This window comes from Macaca mulatta, chromosome 8 (genome assembly GCF_049350105.2).
Source record: "Macaca mulatta isolate MMU2019108-1 chromosome 8, T2T-MMU8v2.0, whole genome shotgun sequence".
NCBI lineage: Eukaryota > Metazoa > Chordata > Mammalia > Primates > Cercopithecidae > Macaca > Macaca mulatta.
Window position 1 is genome coordinate 67,083,803 of NC_133413.1, and position 24,956 is coordinate 67,108,758.

Below are 24,956 nucleotides of genomic sequence, written 5' to 3' on the forward strand. Positions count from 1 at the left end.
AGACCAAGAAATGTGACTTTTTAACCCTGATGATGAATGGCGTTTTGCTCAGTTCTTAGGTGTCCTCAGAGCCTAAAAAGGTGGGATTTTACAATGTTCTTTTAGTGTCCTCTTCCATTATTTTCAGATGGAAGATGCCTAAATTGAATGATGTCTTTCTGGCACTCACTCCTCTGCTCCCCTACCCTTCCGGTCACCCCAGCAGACATATTTGATTACAGAAAGCCATTTCTGTCTGCCCCCCTCTCTCTAAAGTAGCAGTAGTGGAGACAAGGCCCTTCTGCACTCTGGCAATTGTGTGATGCTTCAGCATAAAAGCAACATGTTCTAACATTTCAGATGTTTGGAATCATGCCAGAGTCAGGGGAGACATCCCCGTTTTCAGTTACAATCTAAAGTGCACACTTTGCAAAATGTGATTCGGTGATCTGGGCATATTACTGTGAAGTAGCGCTGTTAAGGATTCTTTTTCAGACTGGCTCAGAACACCATAACAGAGCAGCTGGAAGTGGAGTTGGCTTGAACGAGATGTTTTATGGTGTCACAAACCCCATTTTAAGGAAAGTCAGTGTTGGTACGTTCTCATTTCCCAAAATCCAGGAAACAGAATAAAACTCTAGGAAGAAAAGGTAATCTGGTATGAAGTTGCCAGATTAAATAATAGAGTTTAAATAATATAAATTAAATAATAGAATGAGTTTAAATAATAGAAAACATGTCAGTGTGTCAGAGGAGGTGGGTAGAAAGGGAAGGTAAATTAAACCAAGGATATCAAACTGTATTTTATGTACTGTAAACTTAGGGAGGATTGAAACACACTTCCTAACTTTGGCCTTTTGCTCTCCAACAGGGAAAAGATCAATCTTACTATTAAGTATAGGTAATTAGACAATGAATAAAGCAAGTCCTATTATGACTTTTTAGATTAAAATAACATATAGCTGTGAGTCCAACCAATAGTGTGTCTTGAGCAGTTTGACTTTTAATAATGACTTTTGAAATTGCCTTGAGAAATTTAATAGCCACACCAGAGAACCAGTCAGTGTTAAAAAATTGTGTTGCCTTGGTGAAACCCTGTCTCTACTAAAAATACAAAAAAAAAAAAAATTAGTCGGGCTGGTGGCAGCCACCTGTAATCCCAGCTACTCGGGAGGCTGAGGTAGGAGAATGGCTGGAACCTGGGAGGTGGAGCTTGCAGTGAGCCGAGATCGTGCCACTGCACTCCAGCCTGGGCGGCACAGCGAGACTCCGTCTCAAAAAAAAAAAAAAAAAAAAAAAAGTGTCGCCTCATTGGATCCAAACCTTCTTCAACAACTTGACTTTGATTTGGTTTTGGTTGTTTCTGAAATCAAATGTCAGATCCCACTTATGGGACCTGTATAGAAGGCGTTCAAAAATATTCGTCCACCAGAGACAATTTCCACAGTTGAAGGAATGCTAGAAAAGAAATTCGAAATAGATTTTGATCAATAGTAAGTTATTGGAATGAATGCAATGGTTGCAGTTTACCAAGTTCTTCAGGGAATTTTTCTTGCATATGATCCACAGCACAGATGTTTGCACATAGTAGAGACTCAGTGAAGTTGCTTTTAAAACATGTGTTTTTGCTTATAGTTACATCTTCCATAGCTCCCAAGTGATGATGAATGGTGGGATAGACCCAAGAGGTCAAAATATTTTAATAAAATTATATAGGGAAAGTGCTCAAATCTTTCCAAGTTATCAAATAAAAACTGAACAAACTGAAAAACCAACGACTCTTCTTAGATTTGTCATACAGACTGGGTCACAGAGAAAACCACTGTCCCCTCAAATTGGAGAGACCAACAGGCAAATGCAGAGGGTCCTGGCTTGCTGGCGCAGAAACCTCCCAGAACCTGAACTATAGCTGACAAATTCCAGGAGACTGTGTGAACAAATCTGAGATAAAAATTCCAGGGGAACCCAGTCCATGGAGGCCTCCACACTTTCATGAGTTTTACCTACAGGTGTTCAACAAGGTTCTCACAATGAACAATGGAAAAAATTTCCCTTGTGCTTCCAGCAGTGAGAGGGAAAAAAGAGCCATTTTGATATACACTGGAACATTGTGTTCTTAACAAGGTTTGCCCACAGGAGAACCTAGTTAACCAGAGTCTAATCTGCTCAAGTTTCATCAGAAATTAGCTGACCTGAGGGACTGGGAATACCCAACTCCAGCCCCCTCCAGCCATTGTGTTCCACTGAAGGGGAGGCTGGGGACTAAGAACATATGTAAAGTTCACAGAGGTACAGGCTCACTAAAGACTGAGACCTACTCATAGGACTGCAGAACATTCTCTTCCTGCCTTATCAACACATTACTAAAGGCATATTTATAACATTTCCGTTTACCCAGTACATCAAGTCTGGCTGTCAAGAAAAAATTACAAGACATACTAAAAAGCAAAAAAATAAATAAAGAAAAATCAATCAATCAATCAATCAATCAATCCCCACAGTTTGAAGAGACAGAGCAAGCATCAGAACCAGGCTCAGATATGTCAGAGATGTTAGAATTACCAGATGGGGAATTTAAAACAACTGTGATTAAAACACTAAAGGATGAGGTAGACAGCATGCAAGAACAGATGGGCAATGTAAGCAAAGAAACAGAAATTCTAAGAAAGATCCTGGAAGAAGTGCTAGAGATCAAAAACACTGTCACAGAAATGAGAAATGCCTCTGATGGGTTTATTGTTAGACTGGACATGGCTGAGGAAAGAATCTCTGGGCTTGGGGATATGTCAGTAGAAACTGCCAAAACTGAAAAGCAAAGATAAAAAAGACTGAAAAAACAAAAACCAGAATATCCAAGAACTGCAGGACAATTATAAAAGCAGTAACACATATGTAATGAGAATTCCAAAAGGAGAAGAGAGAAACAGAAGAAATGTTTGAAACAATAGTAACTGAGAAATCCCCTAAATTTTGTCAGACGCTAACTCCTATCTATCAGGATATGTTGTCAGGAAGCCCAGACAACACAGCAGGATAAATGCCAAAAATCCTGTACCTGTGCATACCATTTTCAAACTACAGAAAATAAAACATAAGGAAAACATCCTGAAGGAAGTCAGAGAGGGGAAGAACACCTTACCGGTAGTGGAGTAAAAATAAGAACTACGGCCGGGCGCGGTGGCTCACGCCTGTAATCCCAGCACTTTGGGAGGCAGAGGTGGGCGGATCACGAGGTCAGGAGATCAAGACCATCTGGCTAACACGGTGAAACCTCGTCTCTACTTAAAAAATACAAAAAATTAGCCGAGCGTGGTGTTGGGCGCCTGTAGTCCCTGCTACTCGGGAGGCTGAGGCAGGAGAATCGCTTCAACCTGGCAGGCCGAGGTTGCCATGAGCTGAGATCATGCCACTGCACTCAAGCCTGGCGACAGAGCAAGGAGCAAGACTCCATCTCAAAAAAAAAAAAAAAAAAAAAAAAAAAAAAGATAATAAGTACATCTGATTTCTCAGAAATTAAGCAAGAAGAGACAGGAGTAAAATATTGAAAGTATGAAGAGAAAAAAAAAACCCATCAAGCTAGAATTCTTTATTTTGTGAAATTGTCCTTCAAAAGTGAAAGAGAAATAATTTCTTAGACAAATAATTGAGAAATTGATTGCCAGTAAACCTGCCTTGCAAGAAATGTTAAATTCTTTAGAGAGAAGGAAAATAATAAAGGTCAAAAACTTTGATCTACATTAAAAATGGAAGCGTATCAGAGAAAGAACAAGTGAAGGTAAAATAAAAACTTGTATTTTGTTATTCTTGATTGATCTAATAGATAACACTTTGTTTAAAATAATAAAAGCAACAGTGTATTTGATTATGTATGCTTATGTGCAGATATATGTTTAGGTATGCTTATATGTAAGTGAAATAAATGGGAGCAATGATACAAGAAACAAGAGGAAGGAATTATAATTATTTTGTTATTGTAAGGTACTCACATTACCTGTGAAGTGGCATAATGTTACTTGAAAGTGGACTTGGATTCCTTGTAAATGTATATTGTAAAATCTAGGGTAAACACTTTAAAAAGTTTAAAAAAAGGATAACTGATATACTACTAAGGGAGAGAAAATAGAATAATATAAAATACTCAAAACCACAAAAGTCAGAAAAAGAGTAGAAGACAAAAATAACAAAGGCAACAAATAGAAAATGATAACACATATGGTAGATAGGAATCCAACTGTATCAATAACTAGTTTAGATTTCAATGATCTAAATACACTAATTAAAAGATATTGTCAGAGTGGAACAAGAAACAAGTTTCAACCATGTGTTGTTCACAAAAAGTCTGTGTAAATATAAAGGCACATATAGATTAACAGTAAACAACTGGTGAGAGCTGTGCTAAAACTAATCAAAAGAAAGCAAAAGTAGCTATATTAATTGCAACCAGAGAAGACTTCAGACCAGAAAAAGTTATCAGGGGTGAAGAGGACCATTACATAATGATAAAGGGATTACTTCTTCAAGAAGACATAAAAATACTTAATGTGTATGCACCTAACAACAGAGCATCAAAATACATAGGCAAAAATGGGTAGGACTGCAGGGAGAAATAGATGAATTCACTATTATATTTGGAGGCTTCAACACCCCTCTGTCAGCAATGGACAGATCCAGCAGGCGCAAAATTGGTAAGGATGAAGTTGAACCCAACAACACCATCAGACAATTGAATATAATAGATACCTACAGACTGTTTCATCCAACAACAGCAGAATATCCATCCTTTTCAAGCTAACACAAAACATTCACCAAGATAGACTGCATTCTGGGCCATAAAACACACCACAGCAAATTTACAAGAATATGAATCATACAATGCCTGCTCTTAAACCACAATGGAATTAAACAAGAAATCCATAATAGAAAGATAAATGAAAAACTCCAAAATACTTGGAGATGAAAAAACGCTTCTAAATAACATGTAGGTCAAGGAAGAAATCTCAAGAGAAATTTAAAAGTAACTTAAAATGAAAACACAACTTATCAAAATTTGTGGGATGAAGTAAAAGCAGTGCATAGAGGGAAATTTGTAGTATTGAATGCATGTGTTTGAAAAGAAGAAAAATCTAAAACCAATCACCTAAGCTTCCACCTTAGGAAACTGGAGGAAGAAGATCAAATTAAAGTAAGTAGAAGAAAAGAAATGATGAAAATTAAGATAGATTAGATTTGTTAGATTTCTCTGTCTTATTATCCTGTCTTCATGTTTTTAAGTCATTTTGGGTAGTCCTTGGTTTTTCTTTGTTTGGTTTTAGTTACTTGCAGTCAACTACAGTCTGAAATTATTAAATGGAAAATTCCAGAAATGAATAGTTCATAAGCTTTAAGTTGTGCACCATTCTGAGTAGTGTGATGAAATCTCATGCCACCTTCCTCTGTCCCATTGGGCAGCCTATCATCCTTTTGTTCAGCATATTCACATTGTATAGTAAGTCCTCACTTAACAGTTGATAGTTTCTTAGAAACTGTGACTTTACACAAAACAACGTGTAATGAAATCAATTTTCTCATAGGCTAATTGACATAAACAAGAGTTAAGTTCCTAAGGTATATTCCTGGTCATAAAAACATCACCAAACTTCTAAATGAAACCCTAAACATTTCTAATATTGAAGATTAAAATAAATAAGAGCTATATATGCATTTTAGAATGATTAATTAAAAATGCCATTGAAATTTTTATAGGGATTGCATTGAATCTTTAGATCCTTTTGGGTGGTAGGGATATGTTAACAATATTAATTATTGCAATTCATAAACATGAGATATCTTTCCATGTGTTTATGTTTTCCTCAATTTATTTCATCAAGGATTCATAGTTTTCAATGTACAGATCTCTTACCTCCTTGGTTAAATTTGTTTCTATGTAATTTTTATTCTATTGTTAAAACCAGTTAAAAAAGTATTTATCCAATTTTTGATGAATCAGTGAGTGACAAAAGTCATAGTAGTGGGTTAAATCCAGGATGTTTGCAAGGTAAAAATTGTAAGGAACCCCTCCTACCATCATTCAGTTCAAAAACAAACAATAACAAATATGGTAGGTTTGATGAGCAAATTTGTACTTCATTGTTCCTTGTTGTGCATTTATATAATTGTCCTATATTTTATGAATTGTTATTTTATGATAATTTATATTCATTCATTCATTGTTCATTTCCAATCTGCTTTATTCCAATTTGGGGTTGTACATGGTTGGAGCTTGTTCCAGGAGCTCAAAACACAAGGCAGGAACCAACCCTGGACAGGATGTCATTTCATCGCAGGGCACACTCACACGCACCACCACCCTCACTCAGACTGAGACAATGTGGTCATGCCAGTTCACCTAATGTGCACATCTTTGGAATGTAGGAGGAAGCTAGAGTACCCAGAGAAAACCTATACAGACATGGGAAGAATGTGCAGACTCCACACACAACAGTGACCCTGGCTAGGAATTGACTTCTTTTCTCATCAACATTACAACAAAATATTTGAGGGCCTGCTGGAAGTCCTAGCTAATGCAACAAGATAAGAAAATAGAAAGGCATATAGATTTGGAAGGAGTAAATAAAGCTATCTTTATTTCTATACAGATGACATCACCTGTATAGAAAATCTGAAATAAAAAAAAAAAAACCTCCTAGAACTAATAAGCAATTATAGCTGGGTTGCAGGATGTTAGGTTAGTACACAAAAGTCAGTCACTTTTCCATATACCAACAATGGCAAGTGGAATTTGAAATTTAAAAACACCATACAATTTATACTGGGACCCCCCAGATTTATCAACATATGTACAAAATCCATAGGAAAACTACAAAACTCTGATGAAAGAGATCAAAGAAAAACCTAAATAAATGGAGAGATATTCCATATTGATGGACAGGTAGACTCAATATTTTCAAGATGTCATTTCTTCCCAGTGTTCTATAGATTCAATGCAATCTAGTAAAAATCCCAACAAGTTATTTTATGTTTATTGACAAACTGAGTCTAAAATTTATGTGGATGGCAAAAAAGCCAGAATAGTCAGCACTTACTGAAGGAGAATAACAAACTTGGAGGATTGACACTACTTGACTTCAAGTCTTACTACAAAGCTTACTTATAAAAGTAGTGATCAAGACAGTATGCTATTAGCAAAAGAACAGACAAATAGGTTAATGGAACAGAATAGACAGCCAAGAAATATACCCACGTAAATATAGCCCACTGAGTTTTGACAAAGAAGCAGAAGCACTACAACAGAGAAAGTCTTTTCAACAAATGGTGCTTGAACAACAGCACATCCATAAGCAAATAAATGAAACTAGACACAGATCTTACACCTTAAAAAAATTAACTCAAAATGGGTCACAGGTAGACCTGCATATAAAATGTACAAGGAGGACACACCAAAAACCCTGTTGGAACTAATGAATAAATTGAGTGAAATTACAAGATACAAAATCAACATGTAAAAATCAGCTGTGTTTCTATAAACTAATGATGGCTATCTGAAAAAGAAATCAAGCAACCAATTGCATTTATAATAGAATAAAAATTACTTAGGAATAAATTTAACCAAGGAGGTAAGAGATCTGTACATTGAAAACTATGAATCCTTGATGAAATAAATTGAGAAAGTCATAAACACATGGAAAGATATCTCATGTTTATGAATTGGAATAATTAATGTTGTTAACATATCCCTACTACCCAAGAGGATCTAAAGATTCAGTGCAATCCCTATAAAAATTTCAATGGCATTTGTTTCCACAGAAATAGAAGAAATAATCCTAAAATTTGTATGGAACCACAAAACATCCAAATAGCCAAAGTAATCTTGAGGAAAAAGAAGAAAGCTGAAGGGCTCACCTGATACCAAATATACTGCAAAGCTATCGTAATCAAAAGAGCATGAGATCAGCATACAAATAAACATATAGACCAATGGTAAAGCAGAAGAGAATAGAGAGCCCAGAAATAAATCCATGGATTTATGGTCAATTGATCTCTGACAAAAATGCCAAAAACACACAATGGGGAAGACGCTCTCTTTAATCAATGGTGTTGAGAAAACTGGATATCCACAAGCAAATGGATGAAATTGGATCCCATCTCACACTGTGTAGAATGCTTCAATGATCATGGGAGTGCTAATATCTCTTTGAGATCCTGATTTCAATTATTTGGATAAATAGACGTAGGATTGCTGGATCATATGGCAATTCTATTTTTAATTTTTTGAGTAACCTTCATACCCATCTTCATAGCGGCTGCACCATTTTACATTTCCACCAACAGTCACAAGGGTTCTAATTTTTCCACGTCCTTGCTAAAACTTAATTTCTTTTTTTTTTTAAACATAATGGCTATTTTAGCAGATGTGAGATAATATTTCATTGTAGTTATGGTTGGCATTTCTCTGATGATTAATGATCATGAAAAGATATGAGAATCTTTTCATATGCTTATTGACCATTTTTATGTATTCTCTGGAGAAAAGTCTATTCTAAACTTCTGACCATTTTAAAATAAGGTGTTTTAATCTATTGTTTAGATATATTTTGGATATTAACCTCTTATGAAATATATGACTTACAAATATTTTCTCTCATTTCATAGGTTACCTTGTCACTCTGTTGATTGTTTCCTTGGCTGTGCAGAAGCTTTTTAGATTGATGTGGTTCCACTCATTTATTTTTGCATTTGCTGCCTGTTTTTTGGTGTCATATCCAAGAAATTCTCACTAAAGTAATGAAGCATTTCCCCAATGCTTTCCTTCTAGTAGTGTTGTGGTTTCAGATCTTGTGGATAAATCTTTACCCCATTTTGAGTTGATTTTTGTGTAAGATAATGGTCCAATTTTCTTCTTTTTAATGTGTATATCCAGTTTTCCCAACACCATCTGTTGGAGAGACTATTTGTTCCCCATTGTGTCTTCTCTGCTCCTTTGTTAAAAATCAACTTACCATAAATGCATGGATTTCTTTGCTCTCTATTCTATTCCATTGACTAATGTATCTGTATTTATGTCAGTATTATACTGTGTTCTTTTTTTTTTTTTTTTTTTTTTTTTGCCATTGTAGCTTTGTAATATATTTTGAAATCAGGAAATGTGAGACCTCAAGCTTTGTTCTTTTTTTCTTAAGATAGTTTTGGCTATGCAGGGTCCTTTGTGGTTCCATCTGAATTTTAGGATAATTTTTTTCTAATTTTAGTAAAAAGTGCCATTGGGATTTTGATAGAGATTGCATCAGGTCTGTAGATCACTTTGAGTAGTACAGACATTGTAACAATATTAAATCTTCCAATCCATTAACATAGAATGTCTTTCTATTTCTTTCTTTCTTCTTTAATTCCTTTCAACAATGTTTTGTAGTTTTCAGTGTGTTTTTTATTTCCTTGGTTAAGCTTATTCTTTAATGATGCCATTCTAAATTGGATTATTTTATTAATTTCCTTTTCAGATGATTTATTAGTGTATAAAAACACACCTGATGTTTGTATGTTACTTTTTATTCTGCAGTGTCACTAAATTTATTTATTAGTTCTAATAGTTTATTGGTGGAGCTTTTACAGTTTTCTCTATATAAGATCATGTCATCCACAAACTGCAATAATTTTACTTCTTTCTTTGAGATTTGAATGCCATTTATTTATTTTTCTTACTAAATTGTTCTGGCTAGGACTTTCATTACTACGTTAAATGGAGTGGCAAGAGTAGGCATCTTTTTCTTCTTCTTGATGTTACAGGAAAAGTTTTAGTTTCTCACCATCGAGTATAATGTTAGCTGTGGACTTTTCATATATGGCCTTTATTATGTTGACATAATTTCCTTCTCTTCCTTGTGTATTGATTTTTAATGAAAGGGTGTTGAATTTTGTCAAATGCTTTCTCTGCATCTACTGAGATCATTATTTGTGATATTTATTCTTTGCTCTGTTAATGTGGTGTATCACATTGATTGATTTTCATGTGATAAACCATCTTTATATCCCAGGAGTAACTCCCACTTGAGTCATGGTTAAGATCCTTTTAATGGTCTACTTGCTCATATATTGTTGAGAATATTTACATGTATATTTATTAGGGATATTGACCTGTAGTTTTCTCATAGTGTCTTTCTCTGGCATTTGTATCAGGGTAATGCTGGCCTCATATAATGAGTTTGGAAGTGTTCCTCACTTTAAAAAATTTTTATGAGTGTTTGAGAAAGATTCACATTAATTCTTCTTTAAAGGTTTAGTAGAATTCACCAGTGAAATCATGTGGTCCTGGGATTTTTCTTTTTTGGGGGGTTTTTGGCTACTGATTCAATGACTTTGTTAATTATAAGTCTGTTTAGATTTTCTATTTTTTCATGGTTCAGTCTTGGTAGGTTGAATGTTTCCAGGAATTTATTCATTTCTTCTAGGTTATCCAATTTGTTGGTACATCATTGTTAATAGTAGTCTATTATGATCCTTTGTATTTGTCAGTTGTAATGGCTTCTCTTTTTTTCTGGTTTTCTTTGAATCTTTTCTCTTTTTTCTTAGTCTAGCTAAATGTTTGTCAATTTTGTTGATATTCTCAAAAAACCAATCCTTAGTTTTAATGATTTTTTTCTATTCTCTATTTAATTTATTTCTGCTGTAATCTACATTATTTCCTTCCTTCTGCTAAATTTGCACATGGTTGCTTTTTTTCTAATTTCTTTAGGTGTAGAGTTAGGTCTTTTATTTAAGATTTTTTTTCTTTTTAAGTGTAGGAGTTTAACACTATAAACTTTCCTCTTAGTACTGCCTTTGCTACATCCCATAAGATTTGGTATGGTATGCCATATTTTGTTTTTGTCTCAAGATATTTTTAAATTTTCTTTTTAATTTTTTTCTTTGTCCTATTTGTTATGCAAAAGTATATTGTTTCATTTCTACATTTTTGAATTTTCAAGTTTTCCTTCTGCTGTTGATTTCTATTTTTATTCCATTGTGATCAGTAAAGATATTTGCTATAATTTCAATTTTCTTAAATTTATTCAGACATGTTTTGTGATCTAAAATGTGATCTATTGTGGATAATATTCTGTACATTCTTGAGAAGAATGTGTATTCTGCTGCTGTTGAGTGGAGTGTTCTGTATATGCCTGTTAGGTCCATTTGGTCTATAGTGTTGTTCACATTCTGTTTTCTTATCGATTTTCTTTCTAGATGTTCCATCCATTATTGAAAGTGAGCTATTGAAATTTCCTACTATTATTGTATTGCTATCTATTTATATTTCTTCTTTCTGTCTATTTCTTTCTTGAGTTTGATGAATGTTTCTCTTGTATCTTTAGATGCTCTGTTAATATTTGCATATATGTACGTGTGTATATACATATGTATATGTATGCATAATTGTTATGTCTTCCTGGTGAATTGATTCTTTTATCATTATATAATGTCCTTCTTTTTTGTTAGTGACAATTTTTGACTTAAAGTCACTTTGTCTGATGTAAGTATGGCCATCCCTTCCCTCTTTTGGAAGTTGCCATTTGCATATCTTTTTCCATTCTTTCACTTTCAATCTATGTGTGTCCTTAAATCTAAAATAAGTCTTTTCTGGAAAGTATATAGTTGGATTGTCCCAGTAATTCTCTGCCTTTTGACTAGGGAGTTTGGTCCATTTGGCTTTAAAGAAATTATTAATAAGGATAGACTTACTATTGCCATTTTGTTAATAGTTTCCTGTCTGTCTTTGGCACTTTTGTCTCTCTTTTCCTCTCTTGCTGTCTTTATTTATTTATTTATTTTCGTTGACATTTTGTAGTGACATATTTTTAGTTTTTCTCATTTTCTTTTTTATATCTTCATAGGTATTTTCTTTGTGTTTATTCTAGGTCCTACATAAAACATCTTATTAAGATGTTTTAAGCTGATAATAAATTCAATGATGTACAAAAACTCTACCCTTTTATTCTCTCCATCTTTGTTATTGGTGTCACAGATTATATATTTTTATATTGTGTGCCAAAATTAAAAAGTCATTTATATTCCACTGTTATAGTATTACAGTATTCCATATTTGTTTATATATTTACCTTTACCAGCAAGCTTTATATTTTCCTATGCTTTCATGCTTAGTATGTTTTATTTTCAACTTAAAGGACTAATTTTAGCATTTCTTGTAAGGCCTGTCTAGTGATGAACTCTCTCAGTGATTGTTTATCTGGGAAAACCTTTATCTCTCCTTCATTTTTTTTTCTTTATTTTAATAGAGACTGGGCCTCACTATGTTGCCCCAGCTGATCTTGAACTCCTGAGCTCAACCAATCTTCCTGCCTCGGCCTCCCAGAGTGCTAGGATTACAGGTGTGAACCACCGTGCCTGGACCCCTCTCCTTCATGTTTGAGAAACAGTTTACTAGATATAATATTCTTGGTTGACAGTTAAAAAATATATATATATATAGAGATGGAGTCTCCCTCTGTTGCCCAGGCTGGAGTGCAGTGGCGCGATCTCGGCTTACTGCAAGCTCTGCCTCTGGGGTTCACGCCATTCTCCTGCCTCAGCCTCCCGAGTAGCTGGGACTACAGGCGCCTGCCACCATGCCACACTAATTTTTTTTTGTATTTTTAGTAGAGACAGGGTTTCACCATGTTGGACAGGATGGTCTCGATCTCCTGACCTCATGATCTGCCCTCCTTGGCCTCCCAAAGTGCTGGGATTACAGGCATGAGCCACCGTGCCCAGCCGACAGTTAAAAAATATTTTAGCACTTTGAATACATCATCCCACTTCCTTCTAGTTTCACAGTTCTGCTGAGAAATCCACTGATAGTCTGTAGAGATTCCCTTAGTGAGTTGCTTTTCTCATGGTATTTTCAAAAAATCTCTCTCTCTTTTATTTATTTATTTTTTCAATTTCCTTATAATTTGTCTTGGTGTGGACTTCTTTATTAATGACGCTTTTTATGGTGCTGTGTTAAGCTGAAATTTCTGAGGCAAAATGACCTTTTTAAAAATTCCTGGATTATCATATTCTTGGCCTCTTTTCTTAAGCTATAATTAGGTTGCCTTAGTAGAGTGCTCAAATCATGAAAGAAAGGGAATATTCTTGTAATGATTGAAGGAAACAGGCTATTTATCTACGTGGATCCAGTGCTCCATATGAAAAGTTGCAATAATAGAATACTTTATAAGTATAGGTAGAAAGCTGCTTCATAAAACTGTGATAAGATATTCCTAGAAAAAATGACTTCTGGATAGCACAAAAAAATCTAATGAATAGTTACTTCATTTAGGATATATTATGTAGTATTAATCTCCAATATGTCAGTAGGTATAGAGCAAATTAGGAGATGTAAGATGTATTTGGATCAGAACTCAGGGGGTCCACGGACGGGAGGATTTGAATAAGTGAGAAAGGCACAAGAGAGGATCCCAGGACAAGGCAGAGTGACAGGAAGGAATCTGTTAGTGATGGGAGTTGTTGAGATGCAAGGGAGTGTGAAGGGGCATTGGCTTGATGTAGGAAGACTTTGGTGGGATGGCGTAGGAGGTAGTGTGGGTAAAATAAGAAGAAAGGAGATTACTCAGCCACTCTTAGTGAGAACATGCAGTGGGGAGGGAGGACGCTCTCTCAGGCCTGCAGGTACACAGATGTCTGGAAAATGTGCCAGAGGGTTCTGAAAATGAAGCCTCCCTGGGATCTTTGGTCTTTGCTGGGAGAGAGTAGCTAATTACTTACTCTTTTCTCTCTTGACTTGCCAGTTTTTGTCTCTATGTTGCTTCTTACTCCATAGATATCCTTATAAACATACAAACTTGCTTATTTTTCTTCTGATTTTTTACAAAAGCGCTTTTCAAATCTATAATGATTCCCCTAAAAACTTCTGTCTCAACTTCTATCCTAACTCTACACATCACAGTTAAGATGGTTGAAGAATGGTCTAAGTTTTTTGGTAGCTTTCCTTTATCTTCTATGATTTCCTTATTCCACTGAAAATTTGCTTTTATTCGTATCACTCCAGTGAAATTGTACTTGTTACAGTCAGCAATAACTTTCTAGATGAAAATCCAACAAACCTATTTCATTTATTATACCACTTATATCTTCAGTATTGGACACCAGTGTCCCCTCACTCTTTCCAGGTATTCTCCCTGACACTGTTCACTGTTACCTTTTTGGTTGTTCTTTTTATTCTTTCCTAGATTTTTCTTCCTATGTCTGTCCCTTAAATGGTTATATTCCATCTGGTTTTGTCCTCTGGTTCATCTCATCTCAAATTACACATTCTTTTGCGGAAAATTTATCCTCTCCAGGACTTTACCTTTGATGTAGTTTAGATATTTGTCTCCTCAAATCTCATGTGGAAATGTGATCCCTGATGTTGGAGATGGGGCTTAGTGGGAGATGTTTGGGTCATGAGGATTGATCCTTCAGTGAATGACCTCGTGCCTTTCTTGTAATCAGTGAGTTCTTCCTCTATAATTTCATATGAGAACTAATTGTTAAAAAAGAGCCTGGCATCACTTCCTCTCTGCCTCTTCCTCTCTCACCATGTGACACCATGATTCCCATTGCCTTTCACCATGAATAAAATCTTCCTGGGGCCTCACCAGAAGCCAAGAAGATGTTGGCAGCATGCGTCGTCTACAGCTTGCAGAACCATGTGCCAAATAAATCTTTTCTTTGTTAATAACCCAATCAAGTGTATTCCTTTATAAAAGCACAAAACAGATTAATACAGAATATTAGTACTGGGGAGGTGGGCATTGCTATAAAGATACCTAAAAATGTGAAAGCAACTTTGGAACTGGGTAATGGGGAGAGGTTGGGAGAGTTTGGAGAACTTGGAAGACAGGATGATGGGGGAAATTTTGGAACTTATTAGAGACTGGTTAAGTGGCTGTGAGCAAAATGCTGATAGAAATGTGGACAGTGAAGTCCAGGCTGACTAAGTCTCAGATGGAGGTGAAGAACTTGGGAAACTAGAGCAAAGGTGACCTAGAAAAGAACTTGGCTGCATTGTGTCCAGGTTGCTGGGCTTTGTTGAAGGCTTTGTGGAAGTTCATCATTCTGAGGTTGAACGTAAGAATGATGATCCAGGGTCTCTGGTGGAAGCAAAGCATTCAAGAAGTGTCATGACTGCTTCCAACAGCCTATGATCAGATGTGGGAGCAAAGGAAGGACCCATGGTTGGAAATTAAAATTAAAAGGGAAGCAGAGCATAAAAATTTGGAAAATTCACAACCTGGCCATCGGTAGAGAAGGAAAGAATGCTTTCACTATAGGAATCCAAAGGAGTGGAATCCAAAAGAGAGAAATCCAAGAAGGCTATGGAGCAACCACTTGCGAGAGAGAGTAACATGACTAAAAGGGAGCTAGGTACTGATATTCAAGATGATGGAATAAAAGCTAGAGGTCTAGGAGGACAGAATGGTTTCAGAGGCCAAGTCCAGGGTAATACTGCCCTGTGATGACTTGGGATGCTGCTCCAGCTATGGCCATAGCTCAAAGGGCCCAGGTGCTGCTTGGGATGCCACTCAGCATAGTGCAAGCTATAAGCCTTGGCAGACTCTGTGTGGTGCTAAGTCTGCAGGCACACAGAATGCAAGAGTGGCATCCCAAGATTTTCTGATTTGCAATTGCTAAAAGAAGAGGAGCTTTGTTTAAAAATGTGGGGTCATCAGAAAAGAATGTTAGCTCTGGCCCATGAATATGACTCCTTTCAGGCCCCTCAGGAACAAATTTAGAATAAAGAATGGTGGTCAGAGTTCAGTCTTCAGTTCCCTCTTATCTGAGATCTATATGCCAGTACATCTGTTGGTGTGGATCTGGGTTTTTGAAAAACAACTGAGGGCCATATGTTTATGTGTTATCTTTAGTTTGTATAGGGGAACCAAATCTAGAATCCTGTGATTCTAGATTTCTTGGCTATTGTTTGAAGCTATTATTACCCTCTTGCTTATCAAGCTGCTTCTTTACTTCTCATGGCTAGCCAGGTGTCTGGAATTTCCCTTGTAGTAATTAAAGATTTTCCTTTACTTCCATGCTTGGGAGGCCCCCAGACCCCCAAGGTGGCAGGAGAGTGGGGGGTGGGTTGCTGTTCTATCTCAGTTTTTGATCTCAGAGGCTCATAGGTGGAAGGATCTGCCCTTGAGTTTCAGATGAGACTTTGTACTTCGGACTTTTGAGTTGTTGCTAGAATGAGTTAAAATTTGGGGGTACTCTTGGTAAGGGATGATTATATTTTGTAATGTGAGAAGGACATGAGATTAGGAGGGCCAGGGACAGAATGATATAGTTTGGGTATTTCCCCCCTCCAAATTTCATGTTGAAATGTGGTCCCCCAATATTGGAGGTGGGGCCTAGTGGGAGGTGTTTGGGTCATGAGGGGCAGATTCTTCATAAATGACTTGATGCTTTCTTTATGGTAATGAATGAGTTCTCACTCTATTAGTTCATGTGAAAATTGATTGTTAAAAAGAGCCTGGCATCCCCTCCTCTCTGCCTCCTCCTCTCTCTCCATATGACACGCTGGCTCCTTTTGCCTTCCATCATGAGTAAAAGCTTCCTGAGGCCTCAGCAGAAGGCAAGCTGATGCTGGTGCCATGCTTCTTGTACAGCTTGCAGAACCATGAGCCAAATAAATATTTTTTCTTTAAATTACCCAGTCAGGGGTATTCCTTTATAGCAGTGCAAAACAGACTATTACAATCTCTCATCTATATGTCACTTGTTCATAAATCTCTACCTCTAGCTCAGGTTTCTCCATCTACATGGACATATCTCAGTGTATATGTGCTCCAGGCAATCCAAGCTTATCATATGTTAAACTACTTTAATCTTCTGTTTTTCAAATCTGTCCTCCTGTATATTCACTCTCAGTGAATGGGAGACATCTGGATTTTTTTTTAATTTTTAACTTTTGTCAGTCCAATCGGTGTGTAGTGACATCAATTGATTTTAATTTGCATTTTCCTGATGGCTAATCATGTTGAGCTTTTTTTTTCATGTGTTTTTTGGTTATTCATGTATTTTGTGATGCTTCTATTAACATATTTTACTTATTTTAAGCTGGGCTCGGTGGCTCACACCTGTAATCCCAGCACTCTGGGAGGCCTAGGTGAGCGGATCACCTGAGGTCAGGAGTTCGAGACCAGCCTGGTCAACATGGTGATACTCCATCTCTATTAAAAATACAAAAATTAGCTGGCCATGGTGGCAGATGCCTGTAGTCTTAGCTACTAGGGAGGCTGAGGCAGGAAAATTGTTTGAACTCAGGAGGCGGAGGTTCCAGTGAACTGAGATCATGCCACTGCACTCCAGCCTGGGCAACAGAGCTAGACTCCGTCTCAAAAAAACAAAAACAAAAGCATATTTTACCTACTTTATTGGGTTGTTTATCTATGACTGAGTTGTAAGTGCTCTTTATATGTTCTGGCTGCAAGTTCTTTGTTATAAATACATACTGTGAATATTTTCTTCCACTGTCAGGCTTGCCTTTTTATTTTCTTAGCTATTTCTTTTGAAGAGCAGAATATTTTTATTTTGATGAAGTCCACAATTTATCATTTTTTCTTTTATAGCTCATGCCTTTTGTGTCCCATCTAAGAAATCTTTGCCAACCCCATTGTTGCAAAAACAATGGTCTATAAGTTTTGGTCTATAAGTTTTATAGCTTTAGTTGTCATGTTTAAGTCTTTGATACATGTCTAGTTAATACTTGTGTCTGCTGTGAGATAAAGGTTAAAGTTCATTTTTCCCCCAAAATGAATACCCAGTGTTCTAGCACCACTTATTGAAAATAACATTGTTTTCCCATTTAATTACTTTGGCAACTTGGTAAAAATTCAACTGACCACATATGTGTGGATCTATGTCTAAATTCTTTGTGATTCTTTATTCCACTGATCAGTGTATCTATCTTTTTTCCAACAATCCATACTGTCTTCATTACTACATTATATTAAATCTTGAAATTAAATGGTGTAAATCCTCTAACTTTGTTCTTTTTTTAATAATTGCTTTGTCTATTATAGATTCTTTACATTTCTATTAATAACTAGAATTAGTGTGTCAATTTCTGGGGAAAAAAAAGGCCTGCTGGGATTTTAATTGGACCTAATTTAAATTTAATGTAATTTTAATTTGATTTAAATCTGTGTATTAATTTCAGGATAATTGACATCTTCATTGCTGTATCTTCCAATTCATGAGCATGGTACATGTCTTCATTTGTTCAGGTCTTTTAAAAATTCTTTCAGCAATGTTTTGTAGTTTTAAGTATGTAGACATTGTGCAAAGTTTGTAAAGTTCAACCCTAAGTATTTTACACATTTTGCTCTTTTTCAAATAGTCTATTTTAGGAGTTTGTTTTTCAATAGTTTGTTGCTAGTTCTGTCGTGTTATTACTAAGAAGAGACAAACTCTCGTAGTACTAATGTTGTTCTACCTTGGATTAAAATTAATAGTGAATTTCTTCTGTGCTATCCCCTATATGTGATTTCCCATAGTCTCCTTTTTATTCTCCACATGCAGGCATAGGTACTGATATACAATAGGTGCTCAATAAATTTTTTTTGAATGAAAGTATCACTTTCAAAATCAAACTGATTTTGTTTTAGGTTTCAAAAGACCATTAAAAAGCACTCAGAATGTAAAAATCAGAGGATTCTCATAGCTTGAGCTACATCTGTAAAGCAGAGTGAAGTGATGTGACAATTATTTGACTGATTTTTAAAATATGGACATTTTTCTACACTTGATTGACAGTCAAATTATCCAGTGTTCATCTTAACAAAGTAAGTGTCAAATCACATCCTCATATATGTTATCTCAGCAGATAAGCCTAAGAACAGAGAAAAAAGATAGGTAACTCCTAATTTCAAAGCAACAGTATTGTGCTCAGACGTACAGTGTAGGCAGCTGATGCAGCTCAGGGCCATGAGAGCATTCACAGAGTAGTGGAATCTCAGGGTCACAGCTAAAGGCAAACAGAAAAAGAGAGAATCCAAGAATCAGAGGGATAGTTGAATCAGATGAAAGCAGGTTCCTCTCTGATCTTGAGTTTCCATGGTAGTTGGACCAGATTATAGATTTATCTTACCTTATTTTATTTTTTTAAAACCACATTATGTAGAGAGAGAAGGAATTTATTACCTTGGTGTCTTAGTCTGTTTATGCTGTTATAACAAAATGCCTGACACTGGTAATTTATAAAGAACAGAAATTTACTTCTCACATTTCTGGAGGCTGGAAAGTTCAAGATCAAGACACTGACAGGTTTGGTGTCTGGTGAGGAACTGGACTCTCTGATTCCAAGATGCAGTATCCTCTGGAGGGTATAAATGCTGTGTCCTCACATGGCAGAGGGCTGGAAAGGGCAAAAGGAGCTAAAATCTGTGTAAAGAATCCCATTCAGGAGAGAGGAATCCCCATGACCTAACCACCCCTTAAAGGCCACAACTCTTAATATTATTGCATTAGAGATTACTTTTTTTTTTTTTTTTTTTGAGATGGAGTTTCGCTCTTGTTGCGCAGGCTGGAGTGCAATGGCGCGATCTTGACTCACTGCAACCTCTGCCTCCCAGGTTCAAGTGATTGTCCTGCCTCAGCCTCCAGAGTAGCTGGGATTACAGGCATGTTGCCACCACATTTAAACACGAATTTTGGGGAGGACACAAACTTCAAACCATATCACTTGGCGAATATCATCATCTATTTTTGAGGCTTGAAACTGGAAGTCCCAAGCTACGTCCAGCCCCTACCTTCCCCCACAATGTATTCTATTTGGTCTATACAGTGTTTTAAAATTTTTTTAAAAATCTATATTTTATGATACGAACTCATGAACACAAAGAAGGAAACAACAGATACTGAGGTCTACTTGAGGTGGGGAAGGTGGGAGGAGGGAAAGGAACAGAAAAGATAACTATTGGGTACTGAGCTTAATAAGTGGGTGATGTGATAATATATGTGCAGTAAACCCCAGTAACACGTGTTTATCTATGTAACAAGTCTTCACATGTACCCCCAAACCTAAAATAAAAATTTAAAAAATCTATAAACATTAATACTTAAACATTAATTACACTAATTTTAAAACCAGACTTTTTGTAGGAAAACCAAGATTTCTGGGTTGTCTTAGAAACAAGAAGTTGTGTAAGCCCTTGGCCTTGGTTCTGAGATGGCAGCAACTGGCTGGGACCGAGGAATGGCTTCTCTTTTGCCTGTTTTCTCTAGTTTCTCATAGTCTCCACTGTCCTTACCCAGGCTGTCTTTACTAGTGTATTTTAGTCACTTGGCTCCTGGAGGCATATGACTTTGCAAGCTCTGATGTTTGGGGATGCAAACCAAGAACTTGCCTGTTATCCACGGCCTCTCCCTTTCCTTGATTCTTTGCCTCCCATCCCTCCTTCCCAGCACCACAATGATTCTACCTCTTTAATGTCTCCTGAACCTGTCACCTCCTCTCAGTCGTCATCCTCACTGCCTTGATGCAGGCCTTCAATCCTTCTCAGATGAATTACTGCAACAGGCTCACTATGTTCCATGCTGTGGTAACGTTTATGAGAAGAGAGAAGCAAGGAAGGACAGAAGACATAGGAAGGAAGAAGTTTTTCAGTCCAAAAGGCAATGGCAATATTTCTGGAGTAACACGGGACAAGAGTGCATTTCACTTAGAACCATCCTTTCATTCCTAGCACTTGGACCTAGGCTTGGAGAGTGGGTCATTACTGGATGGAAAATCAAAGGAAGGTTCTAAATGAGGCTTACACTTTATTTTTATCCTCTTTCTGGATTTCAGTGTTGGTTCTATTTTACCTGTTTATTCTTATCATGTTGTTTGTCACAGGAAAGTTTATAATTTAGGTAATAAAACCTTTCAAATCATTTAAATCAATGTGTGTGAAAAATGAGGGTCAGACCCGTTAGCCCAAGACCTCTAATGACCTCCAGCTGGAGGTGCTGCCTGGTCAAAAGCATTTGCACTTGGAAAGTCTTCATTTGTAACGTCAGTGATAATTGTCTGTAGAATGTCTGAGCCAAGATGACCTATGAAGCCAGAAAGAGATCTCAAATGTATTAACTGGTTCACACGCTTGAAAACCGACAATTTGTCTTTGCCTTGTGAGAAGAAAACCCCCAGCTATTACTGTGCCCATCAGCTTATGTAGAATGGGAAGGTCTAGCGCTACCTCCTTATAAACCCCAGCCAAAGAATTGAGGCCTCCATCTGGTAAGGCTTCATGTGCTTGTCAAATAAAAATGAATTCAGGCCGAGCGTCGTGGCTCATGCCTGTAGTCCCAACATTGTGGGAGGCTGAGGCAGGAGGACTGCTTGAGCCCAGGAGTTCAGGCTGCAGTGAGCTGTGTTTGTACCGCTGAGCTCCAGGCTTGGTGAGAGAGTGAGACCCTGTCTCAGTTAAAAAATAAAAAAAAAAAAAATTTAGAAGCTGAGAACATAAATGGGCTTGCCGTTCTGTGCATATGTGCAAATGTTTGTGTGTATCTGTGTGTGTGTGTGTCTGTGTGTGTGATGAGAACGCGGGATAAGATTATTTTCCTCCTATTTAGTTAATACTAGAAAAGTAAGAGAAAAATTGACTATGCCCCAATTCTTTTTCACCTTTTATCTGGAGTGTCTGCAATTGAAATACCTGAATAGGACATGCATGTATATAACCACAGCTTATAGCAGTGGCTTTCCCACAGGAGTGCATTGATGTTGACTGGGACACCTGTTAGATAAATGGGCAGATTCTTCAGCCATGCCCAGGGGCTCTGATGCTGGAGACCTGGAGGGGGTCCAGGGTTATGCACTGTGACAGGTCCCCCATTTGGTTCTCATGCAGTTGAACCATCAGATAGTACTTAGGAAAGGATTGTCTGCAGGAAGAAAACACACAAATGCATGTGGCCTCAACTAATGGCTTAATCTCAGGACCTTAGATCATGTGGCTAAATTGATTGCCCTGAGTGTCACTTTAAAAGTCACACATACAGGCCGCACGCGGTGGCTCACACCTGTAATCCCAGCACTTTGGGAGGCCGAGGTGGGCAGATCACCTGAGGTCGGGAGTTTGAGACCAGCCTGACCAACATAAAGAAACCCTGTCTCCACTAAAAATACAGCGTTAGCCAGGCGTGGTGGTACATGCCTGTAATCCCAGCTACTCGGGAGGCTGAGGCAGGACAATTGCTTGAACCTGGGAGGCAGAGGTAGCAGTGAGCCGAGATCGCACCATTGCACTTCAGCCTGGGCAACAAGAGCGAAACTCCGTCACACACACACACACAAAAGTCACATATACAGATACACACACATCATACATGTACATTCCCCTAAATATACACACACCACTCACACATCTCATACCATACCCTCTACACCTCACAGACCACACCCCAAATACACACCACACACCACACATGTACACACACATGCTAAACCACACACATATCACACCATACATAAAGGGACACACACCATACACCACACATGTACACACACATGCTAAACTACACACATATCACACCATACATAAAGGGACACACACCATACAAACACACCACACATACTCACCACATACACATGCCCCACACATGCACGTACCACACATGCACACACACCACACTCATGCACACACACCACACTCATGCACATCCTTCCCCCACTACACCACACATGTACCATTCCACACACACACCACACTACACATATACACATGTACGTGAGCATTCTTTTTCATTTAAAATACAGAGGAAACACTGCTCTCTATCAAGCAGTGGTATTTTAGAGAGCAGAGGTCTTTTCCTCCAAGTCTGCTCTTGAAGTTCTTTTTTTTTTTTTTTTTTTTTTGAGACGGAGTCTTGCTCTGTCGCCCAGGGTGGAATGCAGTGGCCGGATCTCAGCTCACTGCAAGCTCCGCCTCCCAGGTTTACGCCATTCTCCTGCCTCAGCCTCCTGAGTAGCTGGGACTACAGGCGCCCGCCACTACGCCCGGCTAGTTTTTTGTATTTTTAGTAGAGACGGGGTTTCACCGTGTTAGCCAGGATGGTCTCGATCTCCTGACCTCGTGATCCGCCCGTCTCGGCCTCCCAAAGTGCTGGGATTACAGGCTTGAGCCACCGCGCCCGGCCTTAAAAAGAAAGTGCAAGTCCCAGGAATGAGCTCATCTCTCTGTCCTTCCCAGAAACCACTTACTCATTGCTGCAGACTTTACTGTTATTATAATGAAAAGACAAGACAGACTCTAAATATCAGCTTAAAAGTGTTCTTTTTTAAAAAAAATTCCTTCATGTACACAATCTTTTACTTGTTTCATGTTTACTCTGTTTTGGGTTGAGAAATCTGAATGCTGTGATGTGTCATGAGAATAGAAGTGAACAGGATGAAATCGCGTGAACAGGACAATGAGGGGTGGTGGTGGAGCCCTCCGCTTTGGGGCTCTGAGGCTTTGGGTTGGAACCATCTGGTGCCTGGTCCTAGCTGTGCTACTTGTGGCCTTGGCTAAGGTAGTAACCTCTTCAAGCCTCCTCTACAAAGGGAGCATCATCGTAGTACCTCACTCAGGGAATTCTAAGGATTAAAATGGAAAGTGCTTACAATAGGGTGAGAAACAACTAAAGACTCTGCAAATGTTTGTTTCTATTAATAAGCAGAATTATGCCTGGACCTGCTTAAGCTCCCAGACTTTTTCTACACTGCCCTCAGTTATCAGTCTCCATTCTGACTACTTCTCAGTGACCAAGAGAGGAGAGAGCTGGGAGAATAAGGCTGTGGGGAGGATGAGGCAGAGGGGATATGGGAAGATGAAGAAGCATCATGGTGCAAGAGCATTGGGATCACTGAGTGTGGCCTGATCCTCTCTCCTTCCTACCGCAGCACCTGATGATAGATCCCTGACAATTATGGTCTTTCTGGATGGGCCGGGTGGCCAATTTTATTCTTTGTAATCTTCAAAGGTGCAAACGAATTCAAGGGTATGACTTCTGCTTTACATCAAAATAAATTTCAGATGTCTCAAACATTGAGCATCTTCAAACAAAACTTGTTTTCTTTTCCTGCATTCAGGAGCCATAAAATCTAGCCAGGATAAGGCCTCACATCCAGTTCTTTATAGCAGATATTGTGAAATAGTGACCAGGGCTTGGAACTCGGCCCACACATGGCTCATATGGTATGCTTTAAAGTTTTGAATTGGCTTCCAGCATTTAACAATAAGAGATCTTACATAAAAATTGAGATTTTCGGCCAGGCGCAGTGGCTCATGCCTGTCATCCCAGCACTTTGGGAGGCCGAGGTGGGCAGATCACCTGAGGTCAGGAGTTCAAGACCAGCCTGACCAATATGGCAAAACCCCATCTCTACTAAAGATACAAAAAATTAGCTGGGCATGGCAATGCACACCTGTAATCCCAGCTACTCGGAATGCTGGGGCAGGAGAATCACTTGAACTGGGGAGGCAGAGGTTGCAGTGAGCCGAAATGATGCCACTGCACTCCAGCCTGGGTGACAGGTTGAGACTTGATCTCAAAAAAATAAAATAAAATAAAAAATAAAAAATTGGGATTTCAAGCTTATTTTGGGAATCAGAACTGGCTTCTGCCTGGGCGTTTGGATGCACAGATGGAGGCTGGATTGCAGGGGCCTTGGCTCCAGCAGCTCCTGCCCTCTGGCCCATGTGGCTTGCTGGACACATGCTAATCTACTTGGAGCCTTGCAGTCTATTGCTGGCTCTAAAAGCTATGAAGTGACTGATCTAGAAAGACCAGAAAATCTAGAGAAAGGACTCAATCTCTTTAGTCTCAGTTTACTCATTTATAAAATGAGCAAGGACCCTCGCAGTTCTAAAAATCTGCGTTTAGCTATGAACACTGCATTTAGCATGGGGCTGACATGTCAATGTCTAGTTTCACTATTAACCCTCATTTCCCTTCTGCTTCCCTGCTTTTGTCTGTGTGGACCAGACTACTACTCA